The sequence below is a fragment of the Neophocaena asiaeorientalis genome, unplaced genomic scaffold (genome assembly GCF_003031525.2).
Source record: "Neophocaena asiaeorientalis asiaeorientalis breed wild unplaced genomic scaffold, Neophocaena_asiaeorientalis_V1.1 scaffold37, whole genome shotgun sequence".
Lineage (NCBI taxonomy): Eukaryota > Metazoa > Chordata > Mammalia > Artiodactyla > Phocoenidae > Neophocaena > Neophocaena asiaeorientalis.
Window position 1 is genome coordinate 1093942 of NW_020174269.1, and position 22430 is coordinate 1116371.

Below are 22430 nucleotides of genomic sequence, written 5' to 3' on the forward strand. Positions count from 1 at the left end.
AACATCTTCTAAAAAAAAAAAAATTAACGAGTTAGTTTTCTTACTGTTTAACTTTGCTTTCAAAGAATTACATTACCGTACAGTATGCCCCTCTCTCTGATAATTGGAGAAACTGTGTATCAGCCTATCATCACAGGTAAGCAGTTTAAAAAAAAAGTTAACGGCGGTCTGGTGGTTAAAACTCCATGCCTCCAATGCAGGGGGTGCGGGTTCGATCCCTGGTGGGGGAATTAAGATCCTGCATGCCACTTGGCGTGGCCAAAAAAAAAAAAAAGGTAACAATGTTTCTAATACTATATTATGAATATGACTGTAATACTGTATGCCATAAAAATTTTATAATCATTCATTCATTAGTGTATAGGCTAGGCTACTGTGAAGCAATTGTATTGATTATTAACACTAGGCTACCATAAAGCCATCACATTGCTGCCTCTTCGTTATCAGTGCATGAATTGTTACACCTGTAAATAAAAATGAATTTTTTCACATTATCTTATCACTTTTGATATCTAGTGTTAGCAATATATATAACATCTACACTGTTTTGTATCATATAAGACGATATCGATGTAGGTACTGACAGGTGATTCATCTTGTAAACAGATGATATATACTTAATGATATTGATAAATACAATACTGTAAATGTATTTTCACTTCCTTATGATTTTCTTAATGACGTTTCGTTTTGTCTAGCTTATTGTATTATAAGAATACACTATATAATACATATAGCGTATAAAATATGTGTTAACCAACTATTAATGTTACTGGTAACAGTACTGGTCAATAATAGGATATCAGTAGTTAGGTTTTGGGGGTGTCAGAAGTTATAAGCAGATTTTTGACTGAGTGGGAGGTTGGTCCCCCTAACCCCAGCACTGTTCAAGGGTCAACTGTATTGTCAACATATATTAAAATTTATCTTACCTTTTAGAAACTGTAAATTTAAAATTACATGTATTACTCATACTGTATTTCAAGTGGAAAATACTGGACAATTTTTGTAGCCACTTCCTTACTGATAGACATATAGGTTGTTCCAGTTTCTGCACTATTACAAACAATGACCCTGTATGTTCACTTGTGTACACATGCAAGAGAGATACTAGAAGCTGAATTCCTGGTCACGGGGTATGCACCATAGCACATTTCCATATTGCTTCTCACAACACATGTACCAGTTTATACTTTAATAGTCTAATATTATTTCCTCCCAACACTTGGTAAGGTCCAAGTAATTTGTGCCAACTTGATGGGCATGAAATGGTATTTCACCATTGCTGAATTTGCACATCCCTGATTACTAGTGAGGTCTTCATATATTTCTGGGCCATTTGAGCCCAAAAGATTTCTACCCTTATTCCTAAGCTTGTTTAAAACCCTATCTTAGCTGCAGAGAGTGAAAAGACCAGAATCCAAAGTCATCACTCAAACTATATGCATGGAAACATCTCATATATACAATTCTAACCACATGTTAGAATTTAGGTGAACTTAATTAAGGTGAACACCCACTAACATAGAGAAAGGCAGAGTTGCTTATTTTTCTAAATCTGATGACATTTAATGTTTAAAAATCAATATAGTATAGATATAACATATATATTCTGCTATTTTTCAAAGGTAAATTACAGTTCTTTGGTATAAAATTTAGTTTTCATATTTTTGTACCAAATTGTTTCTGACATGCCTTAAAATTTTCTCCTTCGTGGAGGGGCGAGTATGAGAATGGTAAATGTGTATTAGTCAAATTTTTAACTTAGAGTCATCAAAAAATTTTTCTGTCTTAGCATCAAAAAATAATTTTAACAGATAAAACATATTTAATGTTAAACTAGAGGTCAAAAGTAACAACACAATTCTCTTCTCAAATACATTAAACTCCCGGATGCTTTCCAAATAGTAAACGCCATCAGTCCATTCCCACTCTGTTTCTCTCTGCAATTTTCATTCCAACAGCCCTCAAGCTTGGAAGTGATTCTCACTTTCATCTGATCAAGTTTCCTCTAGTCACAGCTAATAATCAGATTTATCTCTTTTCTGAGTGGTCCTCAAGTAGTTTAGCTACAAGTTCTACCAATGAACAGCATCTGATATTTTATGCATGGTCGCTCAGTATCTCAGGATTACCTAGCTTTCATACTGTTTTATTTTTCCATTGAAAAAGGCTGTACTAAATATAACTAAATGTGATCTATGTTTTCCATTTTTGTCGGCTTTTCAGGTAACAAAAATTATAGGCAAAACTATCAGATGCTGTGTCCCAATTTGGGGTTTTGCAAATACAATCAATCCCTGTAATTATGTGGTGTTTTGCTCAAATGCATTAGATCTATTACACAACAACTGTGTTAACAATTCAGTCATTATGGTATCACAAAAGCCCAAACAAACACATTTTCTGACTATGAAGTTCTTTAACATTTTTCACTGACCAAAAATTTGATTCAACAGTACAGTAAGCTAGATTTGGTTGTTTGTTTCCTCTTTATCTTTTCTGAAAATGAATTTAGTAGAGGTAAAGGGAGGCTGACTTCTGAGCTACCCGGAAGAGATAATCACTAAAGATAAAAGAGCACCTGACAAGATATAGTACTCCAGAGCTTATGAGAGTGTTTTTCAAACACTGGGTCACAACCCAGAGGGTTATAATTAATTTAATGGGCATTTTAAGAAATGAATGAGAAAATAAAACATCAGACTGTATCACACTTGGTAAGGGTATATGTATCATTTCATGAAACTTTTGGCTACATATTTATATATGCTTGTCACAAAGTAGGATGTCTTTTTTTTTTTTTTTTTTTTTTTTTTAAACATCTTTATTGGGGTATAATTGCTTTACAATGGTGTGTTAGTTTCTGCTTTATAACAAAGTGAATCAGCTATACATATACATATGATCCCATATGTCTTCCCTCTTGCGTCTCCCTCCCTCCCACTCTCCCCATCCCACCCTTCCAGGCTGTCACAAAGCACCGAGCTAATATCCCTGTGCCTTGCGGCTGCTTCCCCCCAGCTATCTACCTTACTACGTTTGTTAGTGTGTATATGTCCATGACTCTCTCTCGCCCTGTCAAAACTCACACTTCCCCCTCCCCATATCCTCAAGTCCGTTCTCCAGTAGGTCTGCGTCTTTATTCCTATCTTACCCCTAGGTTCTTCATGACATTTTTTTAGGATGTCTTTTTTTTTTCCTACTGTGGATCAAAAAGTTTAAAAACCTAGAGATAAAAAATGCTTTTACTTAATGTTTATGAAAACTCTGTGAAGCAGGTATACAACACCCATTTCATAGTACAAAAGCATAGGTCCTAAGTGACTTATCCAAAGTCACACAGCTAGAAAATGATATAATAAGCGTATTTTTTAAAAAATGCAAATGGAAATGAAATTCAACCTCACTAGGAATCAAAGAACTGCAAATTAAAACCATGAGTTATCATTTTTTCACCTGTCAAAACAGGAAACCTTTTATTTTTTTAATGAAAAAATTCAATGTTTGAGTTTAAGGAAATCTGACACTTTCAGAAATACCTAGTGGGGGTATAAATTAGTAAAGGCTTTCCAAAAACACTTTGACAATGCATATAAAAAGCTTTAAATTTCTGTGCATATCCTTTGACATAGCAATTCCATTCTAGGAACTTACCTTAAGGAAATTATATATATATATATATATATATATATATGCAGAGATTCAGCTACAGCGATGTATCACCACACTGTTTATGATAAGCAAAGATTGTAAATTAAAACATCTAATGACATAAGATCAAATAAATCATGGTAGATCCACATAACGGAATCCTATGTAGCCACTAAAAAACAAAGTTCCAGAATATTCAGTGACATAAGGTGTCCAATATAGTAAGTGAAAAGAGTTTATGTAAAACTGTTAACACAGCACAATTCAATTTTTGTTTAAAAATTTATCTACAGTTGAATCCTGAACAACGTGAGGGTTAAGGGCACCAATACTCTGAGCAGTCAAAAACCCAAGTACAACTTTACAGTCAGCTCTCTGTATCCTTGGATTCAACCAACCTTAGATCGTGCAGTATCGTGATATGTATCTAGCAAAAAAAATCCAAGCGTAAGTGGACCCTCGCAGCGCAAACCCGTGTTGTTCAAGGGTCAACTGTATATTCAGAGAAAAAAATCCATGGAAGATATACTTATATTCTGCCCTTGCCCTGCCTTGTCTTTTCCCAACACAGAAACCAGAGTGATTCTTCTAAAAACTGAAGCTAGTATTTAAATACTCCAGGAAAAAAAAAAGGGGGGGCAAGAGGTTAGGATAAACCAAGTAAGGCAAAATGAGGTTGCTACTGAAGTGGGTGGGAAAATGGTGGTATAGGAGACTATATTTTCTACTTTTTTGTATGTCTAAAAATTTTCATAATATAGAGTTTTAAAGTAATAAATCCTAAATCAGGTGGAACATTGCTCAAAACCCTCTAATGGCTTCCCATCTCATAGTAAAAGCCAAAGTCCTTAAAATGGTCTAAAGACCTGCCATCAGTGTTTCTCAACCCTGGCTGCATTACAAACACCTGGCCCCAAGCCCTAGAATCACTGGTCTGGTGGGCAGCCCCACTTCCAAGGTGATTCTCATGTGGAATCACCTCTCAGGAGGAAAAACCACTACAGGATAGGACCCCTGCTCCCTCTCCAACCTTTCTGTAGCTTACTGTTTTGTTTTGTTTTAATTTTTATTGGAGTATAGTTGATTTACAATGTTGTGTTAGTTTCAAGTGTAGAGCAAAGTAAATCAGTTATACCTATACATATATTCACTCTTTCTTTTTTTTTAGATTCTTTTCCCATCTAGGCCATTACAAAGTATTCAGCAGAGTTCCCTGTGCTATACAGCAGGTTCTTATTAGTTATCTATTTTATACATAGTAGTATGTATATGTCAATTCCAATCTCCCAATTTATCCCTCCTCCCCCTTACCCGCTGGTAACCATGAGTTTGTTTTCTACATCTGTGACTCTACTCCTGTTTTGTATGTAAGTTCATTAATACCCCTTTTTTTAGATTCCACATATAAGTGATATCATATGATATTTGTCTTTCTCTGTCTGACTTACTTCACTCCGTATGACAATCTCTAGGTCCATTCATTTTGCTGCAAATGGCATTATTTTGTTCTTTTTTATGGCTGAGTAATATTCGAAAAGATACATGCACCCCAGTGTTCACTGCAACACTATTTACAATAGCCAGGACATGGAAGCAACCTAAGTGTCCATCAACAGAGGAATGGATAAAGAAGATGTGGCACATACATACAATGGAATATTACTCAGCCATAAAAAAGAACAAAATGCCATTTGCTTACTGTTTTTTGCCCAGCCACACGGCCCTCCTTGTTTCTCAAACAATGCCAAGCACACCCTACCTCAAGGCCTTTGCCTGAAGCACTCTTTCCCCTCAGATCTGTCTAGAATCTCCCTTTGTCTCCTTCAGGTGTTTGCTCAAGTGTTACTTTCGCAGTGAGGCCTTCCTGGTTGCCCTATATAAAAACTGTAGCCCCTTCCTCTCCTCTCCCAGGACTTCCTATCCCCCTTCTTTTACTGTTCCCCACTGCACTTATCACCATCTGACATACAACATATTTTCTTATTTATTATCCCTCTCCCCCAGCTAAAGTGTTATCTCCTTAAGGACAAGGATTTTGCCATTTTTAATCAGGGCTGTGTTCCCAGCAACACGAACACCTGGCACATATTAAGCACCCAGAAAATACTTAACAAATAAATGAATAAATGACTATATACCAAGACATTTAGAGTTGGTGGTGGGATTACAAATGACTTATTTTTTCTTATCTCAACTTTTCAATATGTGAACATGTACTATATTTATAAGAAAAAAATCTGAGCAAACAATATTAATGCAATGTATTTCCTTGCTTTAAAAAAACACAGTTAGTGGAATGTTATCTCGGTGATTACACAAATAAATAGCTATGTAAACATCCAGTGAGCTTTAGATTTGTGCACTTTACTGAATATATGCCTTAAATTTTTAAAAAAGTGAATGACAGTTAAAAATATTACAGCTTGAGTGATAATGGATTCATCTGGCAAACAGAGATTTGGAGACACTCTTGCCTGTGGAATACTTCCTACAAATCTCCACTGATGCAAGTTTTTTCATCAACTAGGTCTCCTCAGAATTCTCTTTATGGTGTGTAACAATACCTAGAGTTATCCTATACAGCAATAATCTAAAACTACTTGTGTGCCTTTAATTGTGAACCAGCAAGCTTGTCCTAAGAAATCCTGTAAAATATCAACTCTAAGAAAGCCAATCATCTAAACCTGGAGAAAGTTCCCTAACTGGTTCTCCAGCTAACAAAGCGTAGAAGATGATGATGGATTAACTAAACATTAAGTACAAATATTAGCTGAACCAATTGATAAATAGAAAAGTATCAATTATGCTAAAGCCTTTGTGTTTGGCAGACATTCCACACTATCTAAGTGGATAATAACAGAACTCGGATTAAGGTCGCCTCATCCAACTATTCAGTGACCATTTAGGAACCAGTTCTCTTCAGTTCTTCTATAAAAGTCTAAAACCTGGATTCTGGACAAAGTGGTAAAATCTACTCTTGAATCTTTCCTACTCAAACATAGCCTCTCATCATGTGAAAAAGTGCTCTAGAGCCTCAATTGAATGCTCTTTTTGAGACATTTGAGAAAAAACAAGTTAGCCTTATTCCTCAAGGAGAGAGCGGTGGTCTTAACAGCAAGGGTACTACAAACAGCACAGGAGCACAGCATGTCATCCTACAACAATTTTACATCATGGTACTAAAAAAAAATCATATCAAAAATAAATATGGCTAGAGAAAAATGCAAAGTTTATATGAATTTATAAGCTAGGCCATAACACTTTTAAAAAAAATCAACGCCTTCCTATCCCCAGTATCCTAAATGCATTCATTCTTTTCTACTATTTTCTACTTTGGCAGAAATATCAAAAGTATTTGTTGAGTCATTTGTAGTGATGTGGATGCACCTAGAGTCTGTCATACAGAATGAAGTCAGAAAGAAAAAAACAAATACCGTATATTAACACATATATATGGCATCTAGAAAAATGGTACCGATAAACCTAGTGGTCAGGCAGGAATAGAGACACAGACGTAGAGAACAAACTTGTGGACATGGGAGGGGAAGGGGCAGGTGGGATGAACTGAGAGAGTAGCATTGACATATATACACTACCATGTGTAAAATAGGTAGCTAGTGAGAAGCAGCTGCATAGCACAGGGAGATCAGCTCAGTGCTTTGTGACGGCCTAGAGGGGTGGGGTGGGGTGAGGAGGGTGGGAGGGAGATGCAAGAGGGAGGGGATATATGTACACATATAGCTGATTCACTTTGTTGTACAGCAGAAACTCACACAACACTGTAAAGCAATTATAATCGAAAAAAGATTTTAAAAAATCCTGCTAACTATTATAAATTCTCCAAGACTAAACTTTCCCTCCCCTTATATTATTAATAGAGCCAGAAGGCAAATTTCTGCTTATCGCAATTTCTTAGAAGAAAGCCTTCACTGAATTAAGATTTAAAGTTCTCCCTTGAATCTCTTAACAGACTAACAACAAACTCCCTTTGGATCCCCATATTATTCAGTATTTCATATGACAGTGCTAGGGAAAAACTTGTCTGCTTGCTGTTATGCTGAAACAAGACTACAACTCGACACACTTCTCATTTGTCAAGAAGCTCAGCCATGTTCTGTTTTCCACTAATACTGATCTTATCTCAGGTGTCTGCTGTATCTACTCATGTTTCTTTTCAACACTGTATCTTTAACCATCCTGTTTTACCTTGTTCCTGATTTTACAAATTACTGGCAATTCTCTGTAGTAACTGAAAGATTACAGAACTAATATAATAAAATCTGAATAGCTTAAACACTAGTTACTGAATTTTAAAAAGTAATAGTGACAAAAAAGTTGAGTTTTTAACCTTTTGCAGTTGGAATGATATAACATCTTAACCGTTTCCCTTCTATAAATCAATAAGCATACAACTTCCATCATTTGTGCCAAAGGAAGAGATCCGTAGACTGGATAATTCAAACTAAGAAATTCAAATATGCCACTTTTAAGCCTGAAAACAAAAGCCTAAACTCACAAAATGGATATGTGGTAAATTCTTTGGTTATAATTAACATTTTTGAGAGCTTACCATATGGCCACTGTTATAAGCACTACACCTGTGTTATTTAATCCTCTCAACCTGTGTGAGGTAGTTGCTATTCACCCACTTTTGCAGATGAGGAACCTGGGGCATAGAGAGGGTATGTAATTTGCTCAAGATGACACACGGTAGAGCCAGCACACAAACACGGCCTGGCTCCAGAGCCCACATCTTTATCCTACACTGACTCCTTGGATGGGAAAGAATACTTTTGCCAGGTAAACCCAAGTTCACTGATGTAACCAAATTCTTGCCTGACCTTTGAGCTGAAATTTTGTTGACAGAAGTGGGATAGTATAGCTAGACAACTATGCTTACTATGCATGTTAAGCACTGTTAAGAGTACTCAAAGGGCTTCCCTGGTGGCGCAGTGGTTGAGAGTCCGCCTGCCGATGCAGGGGACACGGGTTTGTGCCCCGGTCCCGGAGGATCCCACATGCCGCAGAGCGGCTGGCCCCGTGAGCCATGGCCGCTGAGCCTGCGCGTCCGGAGCCTGTACTCCGCAGTGGGAGAGGCCACAACAGTGACAGGCCCGCGTATCGCAAAAAAAAAAAAAAAAAAAAAAAAAAGAGTACTTAAGTGTTTTCATGGGATATATGTTATGTGCACTGGCACCACTTACCTTTTACTTGTATTTTGAAAACAATTTGTATTATAACACTTTATTGGAATGATAGTGTGGTTTGGAAGAATCCAAAAACTTACTTTTAGTCATGCCAATTATCATAGTTCTTGAGCTTTCCTTCTGCAAAGGAAGATAACTCTCTGATCTGTATTTTGATACAATGATTTCACCTCTGTAACAAAATACAATAATAACAATAACAATAATAGTGTTAGCCTGTCTGAGGTGAAAACATTGGTCTTTGAGACTAAAGTTACTAATTCCAACGTATCTTATATCTGCTTCAGACATGAACTAGGTTTCATCACACACGGCATTTCTGAAAAGGATTACATGACAGGAATAATACGCATATTTTGATGAAAGAGGAGCTATACACTTGTGAAGATACTTCCTACTTTCTCCTTGTTGTTTTCCCTGTCTTGATTTGGTTTCTTTCTGGCAGAAAAGATCTTAAGAATTTAATTCTTCCAGCATTTTATTGAACACTTCTCCTCTGATAAAGAAGTTTTTCCAGGAAAGTGTTTCCCTTCAGTTTTAAAAATGTAATTCCCTAACTAGGTGTACTTTATACTTTCTGAAAAAGCTGCCTGAACCATTACAGGATTCCTACACACACATGCACGCACACACACACAGTTAGAAAGGTTAGATTACATATAAACAAGTTTTATAAAGTGGGCTGTATGAACTACTTTAGGAAATACATTTAAACAGTCTTTTTCTTATCAATCATCACAACTAAATGTTTGTGACGTGGACATAGAAAAAAACATACTTCACTAGGTGAAATTGTAAATAATCAATGTAAAATGGGAGAGCAACAGAAGACTTCAGTAAATTGACAGATCTTTTAAATGTAGGGCTGCAAAAAAAAATTATACCATTTGAAAAATAGGATTTATTGATATCCTCTTTAAATAATTGTGGAAGGTTGAATAATTGCCCCCAAAGATATCCAGCTCCTAATACCCAGAACCTGTGAATGTTACCTTGTTGGTAAACAGGATTTTGCAGCTGTGATTAAGACTCCTTAGATGGAGAGATTCTTCTGGATTATGCTGGTGGACCCGAAATGTAACCACAAGTGTCCTTATAAGAAGGTGGCAGAGGGAGATTTAACTAAAGAAGAAGCTTATGTGACAAAAGGAGAAGAGTCAGGGAGATTGGAAGATGCTACACTGATGGCTTTGAAATGGAAGAAGCAGCCATGAACCATGAATACAAGGAATGCAGCTCCAGAAAGTGGAAAAGGCAAGGAGACCATTCTCCCCTAGAGCTTCCTGAGGGACTGCAGCCCTGCTGACACCTTGGTTTCACCCCGTGAAACTGATTTTGGACTTCTGACATCTAGAACTGTAAGAGGATAAATGTGTGTTATCTTAATACCAACTTTGTGGTAATTTGTTACAGCAGACATAGGAAACTAATACACTAATAGACGGTACAAATCTTCAGTTAAAATCTATTAACCCTCTGCCATTTACAGAATTAATTTATTCTAAACTGTGTTAAAAATAAGTTTCTCATCATATACCTCAAATAATATGTTTACTTAATAGGGATAGAATAACTGAAAAAAATAGCATAAAATCTTAATAGAAGCAAATTTGAATGTATTAAAGCAATTTTAGGCAAGTTGTTTGCCAACTGGGTATTTTCAACTGCAGGTAATTTGATGAAAATTAAAGCTCAAGAATAACTCTTGCCATGGGAAGAGTTACAATAATTGTTCAAGAGTAACAAGAGTAGTTGAGTAGTGACTATTTTCCTCCCATTTCAAACCAACATGTGATTCAAAAGCAGCACTGTTGCAAAATGAAACAGCTAAAAGGAGAAAAGGTAGAGGAAGAAAGTAACATTTTGTTGAATTCCTATTACATGTAAACGCCTTATATAAATTCTCATTTCCATCTCAAAACAACTCTAAGATATAAAAGAAGTTAGATTAAAAACAAACATACAAACAAAAAAGGACTTGGAGGACAGTTTAAATAATTGGCCAAAGGTCACAGCCAGTACTGGTATCTCTAGGATTCAAATCCAAGACCAACTGCAAAGCCCAGGACTTTTCACTACTCCCAAAGAAGAGAATGTTGTCTGGCAATGAAAACTAGACTAAGTTTCATTCTTCTTCATTTTTGAATTACTCACTGACTGATTCAAAATCTCATAAGTCATAAATCTTTGTTATTGTCATGCTAACAAATATGTTTTACTTCCTCATTCCCTCTGAGTGTTATAACTATACAAGTTATTATCTCCATATAAATATTAGAAAATATCCTGCTTCTTTCATTAGGCCCTTCTACAAGAATATTTAAAATACAAAAATATTCAGCACTCAATAAACTAAAATTCTAAATATCTAACACTCAGAGAATTAAATCCATAAAGAACAGAAAAATCAGTCAACAGAAACAGACCCAGAAATGACACAGATGATAGGACTAGTAGACAAGGACATTAAGATAGTTATTATAATGATAGTCCACATGTTCAAGAAGGCAGAGGAAAGCATAAGCATTTTAGGGAGAGACTTGAAGATATATAAAAGCCCCAAATCAGTTTTCTGGAGATGAAAAACATACTGGATGAAATTAACAGCAAATTAAACACTGCCAAAGAAAAGAAAACTAATTTGAAGATACAGAAATAGAAACTACTCAAAATAAAGCACAGAGAAAAAAACCCACAAAAATAGAGTATCAATGTAATTATTATGGAACAACTTCAAGTAGCCTAATATACATGCAATTGAAATCCTCAAAGATGGGAAGAATGGAAAAAAATATCTGAAGAAATTACGGTTGGAAAATTTACAAACTGGATAATATCCCAAACCCAAAAAGCTTGACAAACTTGAAGCACAAAGAAACATGAAAAAAACTACACCAAGGGACATCATAATTAAATTGCTTAAAACCAATGATAAAGAGAAAACCTTAAACACAATCTCAGGATTGTGGGGCACATTACATACAGAGGAACGAAGGAAAAATGATAGCAGACTTCTCACTGGAAACAACACAAGCCAGAAGACAGTGAAACAATATCTTGAAAGTATGAAAAGAAAAATTCATCAAGAATTCTCTACCCAGTAAAAACATATTTCAAAAATGAAAGTGAGGGCTTCCCTGGTGGCGCAGTGGTTGAGAGTCCACCTGCCGATGCAGGGGACACGCGTTCGTGCCCCAGTCTGGGAAGATCCCACATGCCACAGAGCGGCTGGGCCCGTGAGCCATGGCTGCTGAGCCTGTGCTCTGTAATGGGAGAGGCCACAACAGTGAGAGGCCCGCGTTCCGCAAAAAAAAAAAAAAAAAAAAAAAGAAGTGAATTTAGGGTGATGAAAATATCTTAGAACTAGACAGAGGCAATGTTTACATAACCTCTTCAACGTGCTAAATGCTATATGCTTTAAAATAGTTAATGGTTACTTTCATGTTACATGAATTTTACCTCAAAAAAAAAAACCTTTAAAAAAATGAGGGTGAAATTATTTTCTCAAGACACACAAAACCTGAAAGAATCCACCATTGGTAGACCTGTACTGTGAGACAATGTTAAAGGGAAGTTTTAGGTAGAAGAAAATGATACCATATGGATATCGATATCTAGAGCTACTCAAAGGAATGAAGAGCACCAAAAATGGTAAATATGTGGCTAAATATAATGTTTTTTTCCTTATTTTAAAAATCTCTTGAAAAATAATTAAGGGACTTCCCTAGTGGCACAGTGGTTAAGAATCCACCTGCCAATGCAGGGGACATGGGTTCAATCCCTGGTCCAGGAGGATCCCACATGCTGCAGAGCAACTAAGCCCGTGCGCCACAACTACTGAGCCTGCCCTCTAGAGCCCGCGAGCCACAACTACTGAACCTGCATGCCACAACTACTGAAGCCCGCACACCTAAAGCCCATGCTCTGGAACAAGAGAAGTCACCGCAATGAGAAGACCCCGCACTGCAACGAAGAGCAGGCCCTGCTTGCCATAACTAGAGAAAGCCCATGCACAGCAATGAAGACCCAATACAGCCAAAAATAGATTAATAAAATAAATTTTAAAAACATAATTAAGTAAAAATAACAATTTATTTTGAGGGTTATGTTATTAATAGAAGTAAAATGTATAATAGCACAAACACTATACTATTGTAAGGTTCTTATTATATGTGAGAGATATAATACCACCTGAAGGTAGAGTGTGATGAGTGCATACTATAAACACTAAAGAATCACTAAACAACAACAAAACATATTTAGAGGTACAGTTAGTAAGCCAACATAGTATAAATAAATAAATAAATAAATAAATAAAAGTATTCCTTTTATTTCTATAGTAAATAAAAGGAATTATAAAATATACTCAAGTAAGTATGCCAAAACAAGGCAAAAGAGCAAGAAGGGCAACAAAGAATAGATGGGACAAACTGCAAACAAGATGGTAGACTTAAACCCAAATAATATCAATAATCATATTAAATGTATATGGTCTAAAGACCCCAATTAAAAGGCAGAGACTGTCATACTGGATATAAAGGAACATCTAACCATATGTTTATAAGAAAATCATTTTAAAAATCATTTAAAATATAAAGACATATGTAGGTTAAAAGTCAAAGTAATCATAAAGTCTACTCCCATCCCCAGATTGCAAGCTCCAAGAGTTTGTTCACCCTTCTGTCTCTAACACTCGGCAACTGGCATGCTATGTTTATTAACTAATAAAAGCCTTTAGAATTTGTGAAAACTTCTACACCACCTAACTATTCCCAGGCCACAATATCTGAGGCATCAACAGCTGTTTTTCTTGCTGTTATCTATATCTCACTTCGAAAAGTCTATTCTCTCTTTCCTACCCAGTCTCCCAGGGGCTGAGAAACCGGGAACCTAATCTTGTTGGATCCATGCCAAAAGTAAAAGAACACTGTTTCTGAGTGAGGGTCGGGTTAGCTTTTCTTGAATAAAGTACATCTATTTGGCTGCTCCCTGAGAGTCGTGAGTATTTCTTTGTCAGACCAGCTAGAAGCCTTTTGCCATGAACTGGATCCTAGAGGAATAGGGGAATAGAAAATAGACTTGTGGGTTTAGGTTTAAAAGTACAGGGAGAATAGTAGGAATTCAGCCGTTCAAACTGCTTCCTCCTCCTACCTCCTCTCCCTCACAAAATTTATATATGTGTTTCTCCTCTACCCCATCCTCACCCTAAGCTAACAGTAGGAGATGAACTATGAGGAGTTAAAGGACTGACTCCTGGTGTTTCTGTATCTCTGTTCCTTTCTTCCAACAAAGTTTGGAATATGCTATTGCTAATGAAAATATGATGTATGATGCTTGTATTTGTAAGTTACAAAGAATACATTTTAACATTTCAAAGGATTCTAGGCAAGGTACTGGATATAACAGGCCTTAACCTTCATGGGCTTAAAGACATAATTACCAACTGTGATCAGTATTGCCAAAGAAAATAGAGAGCTGTGGGAAAGAGAGTGCACATCAGGAATGGAGGAAGAGATTTAGATTGGATAGTTAGCTAAAGAGTGGGAATCGGAGTGATAATAGTGTTTCATAGGCTCAGACAATAGCATGTGTGTGACAAAATGCATTTTCCAAAGATGGCTGCAACAATAACTCCTGTCCCTCATCCAGAACCATGTCATCCGCCTATCAGGAGGTGGAGTTTATGTCCTCTTCCCTTAAATCTGAATGGACCTTTGTGATTGCTAGACCAAAACAATGAGGCCAGAGTGATGCAGTATGACTTCTGAGACCAGGTGGCAATAGGCCATCCAGCTTTCAGCCTGGTTCTTGTAGGGCACTCACTCTTCAAACTTGACCACGATGCAGCAAGGAAAGCTAAACAGACTGCGGAGAAGAACCAAGGTCCCTGGCTGAGTTCACAGTCAAGAGCCAACACTATCTTGCCAACCATATGAATGACCCATTTAAAAGCAGATCTCGCAGCCCCCGGTTGAGCCACCCCAGACAGTGCCACACAGAGCAGATATGAGCTGTCCTCACCAAGCTCTACCCAGCTTGCATATTGGTGAGCTAGATAAATGATACTGTTGTTTTAGGCCACTCAATTCTGAGTGGTTTGTCATGTAGAAAGAGATAATCAGAACAATGTGGATAGATCTTGAGGCTGGCAAGAGCTTGGCAGTTCCAGAAACTGAAAAATACAGTGTGGCTGCAACACAGAGAGAGAGATAACACCAGCATCAGCAACAACCAACAGTTAATATTTGGTATTTATTATTTTGTATGGCATTGTTTTAAGTGATTTATATGTATTACTTTATCATTAGAATCCTATTGCATATACTCTTAAAACACTGACTTTAAAATATGGGGAAACCGAGGCACAGAGCAGTTAAAATGACTTGCCCAAGATCACACACTCAGGCAGTCTACTACAAGAGCCTATGCTATGAATAAAGGCGTACTTCCGCTCAAAGGACAGACTGGCATAACATGAGGTGTAGAAAGGCAGATCAAGCCCAGGTTATGCAGATCTTCACAGAATGGGTGGAAGTTCAGGTGTTAGTTTATGAGTAACAGGATACTACTGAACAGTTTTAAGCAGGGTAGTACATGATCTAACTAATATTTAAAAGATCATTCTGGCTGCATGTGAAGAACAAATTAGAAGAAAGGCAATAATGTTTGACAGCAAGGTACTCCTTGAGAATAAAATTAGAAATAACTAAGATATAATGGTTTCACTGAAAGAATAATTGATGGATCAAGTTGATAATACCGAGCCCCATGATCAACGTTAACATACAAAAAGAGAACTGCCAAGACACTGCTATGTGCCTTCTGGTATAATGCAACAGACAGGAAGTAAACCACAACCATCTATGACATATTCTTGGGGGAAAAATTTCAAACCTGAATCCAATCAAGCCTAGACCTAGCCACAAGTTTACCAAAGACAGGAGAACAGAGGAACAAGTTAAACAACACCGTGAGGATACTGCCTGCCAAATCCAGAATATGTAAAATTCTAGATGACAAATTTGATAAATAAACAGCAAGAAAGGGAGGATGCTGTTATAGATTAAAAGGAACCCAAGAAATGTATCAACCAAGTGCAATGTGTGAAACATGTCTGGAAGCTGATTTGAACAATTCAATGATTTAAAAAGACTGATGAGGTAATTGGGGAGCTCTGATCACTGATCAGATGTTAAGAAATTATTAGTGGGATTTTTTGGTATGATGATAGTATTGTACATATTTTTTTAAATAGTCCTATTTCTTAGTGATACATACTTAATATTTACAGGTAAAATTATATCATGTCTAGAATTTGCTTTAAAATAATGTGGAGAGGGACAGGCAGTATAGATGAAACAATATGTGCCATATGTTAATAACTGTTGAAGCTGGATGACGGATGCATAGGGATTAATTATACAAATCTCTTTAGGTTTTTGTATGATTAAAACTTTTCTTAATACAAAATTTAAATTTTAAAAATTTAGGAGTCTATCTAAGCTCCCCTAATCCAACCAAAGTGAGGCTGTAAACTCAGGCAGAAATGACAGGCTAATGACTAAGTATAAAACCTCCAAGTGTTTTGCTTTTTCTTTCAAGAATATGCAACACAAAAGCAGATAACTTGTAAGAACAGGCGATTCATGAGAGGTGATTAGGTAGTGCCCCTAGCACTCTCTGGGGGTGAGGGGGTCCCAACAATCCCAGTGGCAGATGAAGATTGATTCATGAGACTACTGTAGCACTAAACATCCAATCAATTACCTTTACTCGTCAAGCAACCTCCTGATTGCAAGGGTTCCACTGTGGCATTTTTTTCTATGGGAGAGGATGTATTTCTAATGACTTATTAATAAATTGCCGTTCTAGTTTATTTATCAGTCGCTTTTAAGTTTTCGCAGTGTAAATCAGTCCATAGAGCCCCAAATCAGACATCCTAAATAAATAACTAGTAAGCCCAAAAACCCCAGACTTTACAATCTGATAACCACACCAAAATATTGTCAACTTTTCACCACAGAACTTCCTCTATGTTATTATAAATCCTGCACATAGTAATAGAGCTATTACTAAAATCTGCACATTTATAATAAATAGAAAATAAATTTCAAAATGGAATAGTTACCATTTATTGAGTGGCTATTAAGTACATCAAGCACTAGATCCTTTGGATACATTTTACTACCTAAATTGTCAATCTGGATGGAGCACATACTATTTCCATTTTACAGATGAAGAAAAGGATGTAAGTAAGCTATTGAAGATCACAAAGCCAAGTTGAGGATGAAGCCAGAATTCAAACCTAGATTTGAGGCTAAACCAAAGAGCTTCTTAAATTGTTGTAGGCTAAATAGATTCTTGTGGGTTTTCATGGTTACCAGACCCAAAATATAATCTCTGTGAGTACATGTTTAATAATTTGAGTACCTAGTGAATGCCAGGCATTCGGTTAAGAGCTATGGGGAATATACAAAGAGGAACCACATACACAGCCTATTCTCAGAGAGGTTTCAACTAGAAAAAAATTTTTTTCTAATAGAAGATAATTATGTAAGAGTACAAAGTGACAAATGCCACAGGAGAGGTAATATAAAGTGCTAAGAGGATTCAGAAAAGGGAGAGATTTCAAAATTTCAAAATACAAGAAATGTATAAACTTGTTAAACAACCGATTTTTAGGTTGGCTTGTACTAATGGATGGTGTAGTGAGTGGTGTATGTACACCACTCAGAAAGAACACAAGGCCAAGCAATAGAGGGCTAGGCTCTACCACCATCTAACTTTGGGACTCTGGGCAAAGCCCTCACCTGCTTCACTCAAAAATAACACAGGTACCGACTTACAAGGTTATTTCTGCATCTGAAAACAAAGGGAAACAAAACATTAATTAAAAAAAAAAACAGGCAGAATATCTCTAAGGTTCTTTCCTCCATCTACATGAAAACTCTACTTGAAAAAGTTAATATACTACTTTAATTTTTAACTTATATTCAAGTTAGACCCAACATTCAGTTACTAAAAGAGGAAAAACAGGCCCTCCGGGGTCAAACAAGTATTTCAACTGCATAAATGCAACACTTTGACGTGAACTGAAATTTCACTCTGCTGCTTAAAATCCTCCAGGGTCCCGTGACCTCTGCAGACAGACCCATGGAGGGGACGTACGAAGCCCCCTAGCGTAACTTGACTTGTAGCCCCTAACAGTAACTGGCTAGGGAAGGAGACTATTTGCACCTTTATACTCAGCCTCTGGGGCAGCTAAAGGGTGTAGAGAAACATATTCTTGAACACCTGTCATGTGCCAAGCAGTGCAGATACAATTTACATTAAAATGTGATCTCATGAGGACTGGAATTTTTGTCTATTATGTTCCCTGCAATATTCCCAGCACCTGAAAAAGTGCTGGGTGCACGGTGGACGCTCAATAAACATCTGTTACTTGAATTAATAGATAAGGCAGTTTCTGCCCTCATGACACTTACAGTCTAAACTAATGCTATCATAAAAATTTAGAAACATATTTTTAGGTAATAAGTATGAGTATATTTTATTCTTTTGTTTTTTTACTTACCTTTTCCTATATTAAACTCTAATCTGAGTAATTTAATAATATCTGACTTTAAAGATTCTTGTAATTGGTGAACATGTCTAATAAGAAAGACCTAATCAGATATTTAAATAACCTTCTGTAGACCTATTAATGATGACCAACAAGATGGCTTAACTATACAAAAGAGTTTTCATAAAAACAGTTGTATGTGCATCTTATAAAATTAATTACAGTAGAATAGGTGATTATTCCTATCACATATAATATTTAAACCTCAACTTCCTTACTGAGAATTAATATTTTCATGGTTCCATCAAGGCCCCCCAAATCAGGATATTCCAAGATAATCAATGAAATTAGAACATTAAACAGCTTAAGTTCTTTGGATATAAAATACAGGAGGAAGGGGTTTATTAATGGGTATTTTATTAGAAGGCGATAAAGTCTAAAATCTTATCTTTGGCTTTCAGTAATACTAGAACTTAAAAAAATTTTTTCATGTTCTTTATTTAGAAGTCAGAAAAACACAAAACTTAGTTTTAATACCAGAAATTTAACTGTATAAAAACTATAGTTATAATAACTGTGATTTATTAAGTAGTTCCTATTGCCACAATGTTTTAACAACTTGTTTATATTTGATCCTTTAACCTTCATAATTCTATCCCCATTTTACAGATGAGGCAACTGAGACATACAAAACTTAAGTAACCTGCCCAAGATCACAGAGCTAAGAGGATCAATAATTTAAATGTAGCCACTGGCTGGTTCAAAAGACCTCATTTGATTTCTAAACTGCTCTGCCTGTATTATGCTATGCTGTTCTATATCACAGCTAGAGCTTCTGCAGCCTAAATCCATCTCTCGAGGTTAAATTAAAAAAAAAAAACAAACTTTAAAAAATGGTGCCAGTCCCATCAATTTAGAGCTTGATGGTGAAATTAAACTTTATAGAACAAAAGCTGAAGTAAAATTTATTTCACTTCAAAGTCTCTGTTTCTTAACTGATTCTAACTACTACAGAAAAGAAAAATGCTGTTCAATTTGCTAGTTAAGACACATTCCTCCAGCATGAAAGTCCCCATAAAAAATAAAATGCTATCCAAGCTGTCATGATAGTGAAACTAGAATTAGCCAAGGAGTACAGGTATTTTGAATGACTAGAAAGAAAACAAAGCCCACCCATCCAAGAAGACTAAGAATATTTACATTTATCAAGAGTAAGAAAGACAGGGTAAGTTAAAGTTGCAAAACTGCTTCCAAAATAGTAATACTATACTGAGTTCTCGATAGGCATCAGAGCAATGTTCGAGTGCTTACGCCAATCAATTAACCTCTGTGACTTTCCCCAGTATGACAGAAGAAAAAATTCAGTAAAGGACCCCTCTACACTCTGGTTCCCCATGAGTGCATGTGTGTTGTGTTTGGCATGTGTACAGGGCACAAGTGAGGGATGGGGAGATAAATATTAAATGGAGCCCCAGAACTCAGGAGAGCTCCAGGACATGCCACAGGACTAGGTTCCAGGATGCTTCCCACAGAAAAGGCTTTAAATGTTAAGAAACTGGTGCCGTTCTGGCAAACTTAATACTTGTTAGGTTGGTTTCCTAAGATAAGAATGTTCTCTACAGAAGGAAAAGGGGACTGGGGTGGGGAAAAGTGGCATATGTAAATAACTCTAAATAGAACACTACCAAAACTGGACATACCTCTTTCGTGCTTCATTTTTAGCAGAATGGAGGCCAGGAAAGCCCTTCTAAGACACAGTTCTCTTCTCAGGTACAGGAGCAACCTGGATTTAGACTGTTTCCACAGCAGGAGCACCAAAACCTGTGCTTTAACCTCAGGTGGGCCCTCCAAGCTCCTCACTGTTCATGGTCAGTAATCTCTCCCATTCTTCACCTCTCTTCCCAAGGCTCTGACCAGCCTTCATCCTCTACACCAGGGGTCCGCAACCCCCGGGCCGCGGAATGGTAACGGTCCGCGGCCTGTTAGGAACCGGGCCGCAGAGCAGGAGGTGAGTGGTGGATGAGTGAGCGAAGCTTCATCTGTCGCGCCCCATCGTTCCCCAGCGCTCGCATTACTGCCCGAACCATATTGCTCCCCCAACCCCATGGAAAAACTGTCTTCCACAAAACCGGTCCCCCGTGCCACAAAGGTTGGGGACCGCTGCTCTACACTCTCAGAAGCTGGCCTTGTCTTTCATCATTTTCTAGAATACATGCCCATGAAGGCAAGGCTCTTTGTTCACAGATGTAGCTCATATACTTAGAATAGTGCCTGACACATAGCAGGCATTTAGAATAAATATTTGTTTATTACGTGAATCAGGGAATGAATTGAGGAAATGGAGTCCCCCAGCTAAGGAACTCCCTCCCAGTCTCCTGCCCTTCAACCTACAAACTTAACCCAATCATATCCTTCCATACATACATCGCTCCAGTCTACAAGGAAGATATGCCTCTTATTTAAGGTTAACTATTTCTCCTGTGCTCCAGATTGCACTCTCTCCCATCTCCTTTCTCAGTAATTATCCCTCTGTACTCTAATTTTTAAATACCCCTAGCTATGGACTCCTTTCTCAGGGCCTAAAATGAATGCTTAGTCCCATTTTGAAAACAAAACCACAACAATTTCTTGAACTCTAGAGCTTGCTGAAGCTACACTCTATTTCAGAGAAGCTTAGTCTTAAAGGAGAAGCCTACACTTATGGTCCCTGCTTCCTCATCCTTCATTAGCATCATCACCTGGTGGCAATTTGGATTCATCCCAGGCTGCTCAAACTTCTCAAGGTAAGGTCGTTAAAGGACCACTACTGACCCAACCTAATAGATATTTTTTGCCTCATTTGATGCTTTTGCTACATTTGATCCTGGCTACTCAATTCTGGAAACTCCCTTTCTTGGCTTTTTGACACTGTTCTCTCACTGTGCTAGCCTGAGAGCTCTCTCAGCTTCTTTGCTGCCCCTTAAATGACTATTCCCCCAGAGAGGCCTGATCTGCCCTTTTCTATAAATATCCTGAATGAGCTCATCCACATTCAAAGTTTCAACCACTACTTATATATTCTAATGATTCCCAAAACTCTATCATCAGCCTAGTTCTCTTTTCCTGAATACCAGACCTGGATACCCAACTATAAGACATTCCCACGTAGTTGGCCATAAATACATCAATTTTTACTCAATTCGTCATCTCACCTCACTGCAAACGTGCTTTTCTCCTTGTTCCCTATCTCAACTAATGGCTGACCAAGCCAATCTCCTTACCCCTCTATATCAACAGGGTTCATTGTCAACGCCTATAGATAGTACTACTTAAATCTCTTTTTGACTTCAGCCCATGTTCTACTCTACCTTAATTCAAGCCATTATTCTTGACTAAGCTGCTGCCATTAACCTATTACACAATTAAACTTGAGGATGTCCAAGACCCCCACTCATTTCTCTCTCATATACACACACCCCTCCTCCGAGTCTAAAACTTCATCCCATATTGTAACCTGAGTAGTTAATCTAAAACACAAGCATGGTATTAACTCTACCAGCTTAAAATTGTTCCTTTGCTCACCACTGTGTAAAGCAATGGCCTCTAAAGTGGGGTACAGGAATAAGTTATTTTCTCTTCTTTCATTTCTATTTTTATGTTTTATAATATATATGTATGTGTGTTTACACACACACAGTAGGACATGCAACTTATAAATATACACATATGAAGGAATATGCCCAACATCTTTCATTGATATGGGAGCCACAAAAACATGTGGAGACCACTCATCTACAGAAAGTACAATCCTCTGACATGACACAGCCATCATCTATCCCTGGACTAACTTTCTAGCCAAATCTACTTTTATATTATATCTGAGTTATGCCAAACTACCTTAAACTTTCTAACTAGCATATGCCACCTTTGAAGCTGTACCTTTGCCACTCCCCTGCCCAAAATACCCTAACAACCTCCTCACACATTTTCCCTCTCCTCACTGCCCCCCCCCCACCCCGCCCTCCTCA

The 22430-nt window shown here is 37.2% G+C and overlaps 1 protein-coding gene across 2 annotated transcripts in view; it reads right to left on the reverse strand.

Moving 5' to 3' along the window:
* HOMER1 (homer scaffold protein 1) overlaps positions 1 to 22430 on the reverse strand; it is a 124504-nt gene that overhangs the window by 88997 nt on the left and 13077 nt on the right. The window contains exon 1 of one of the 2 annotated variants that reach the window (XM_024755707.1): positions 8942 to 9025. The exons of the other annotated variant lie outside the window; for it this stretch is intronic. The gene's annotated coding sequence lies outside the window, so the exon portion shown is untranslated. Of the gene's footprint in view, positions 1 to 8941; positions 9026 to 22430 lie in introns of those variants that run through there. 2 annotated transcript variants of the gene reach the window in all.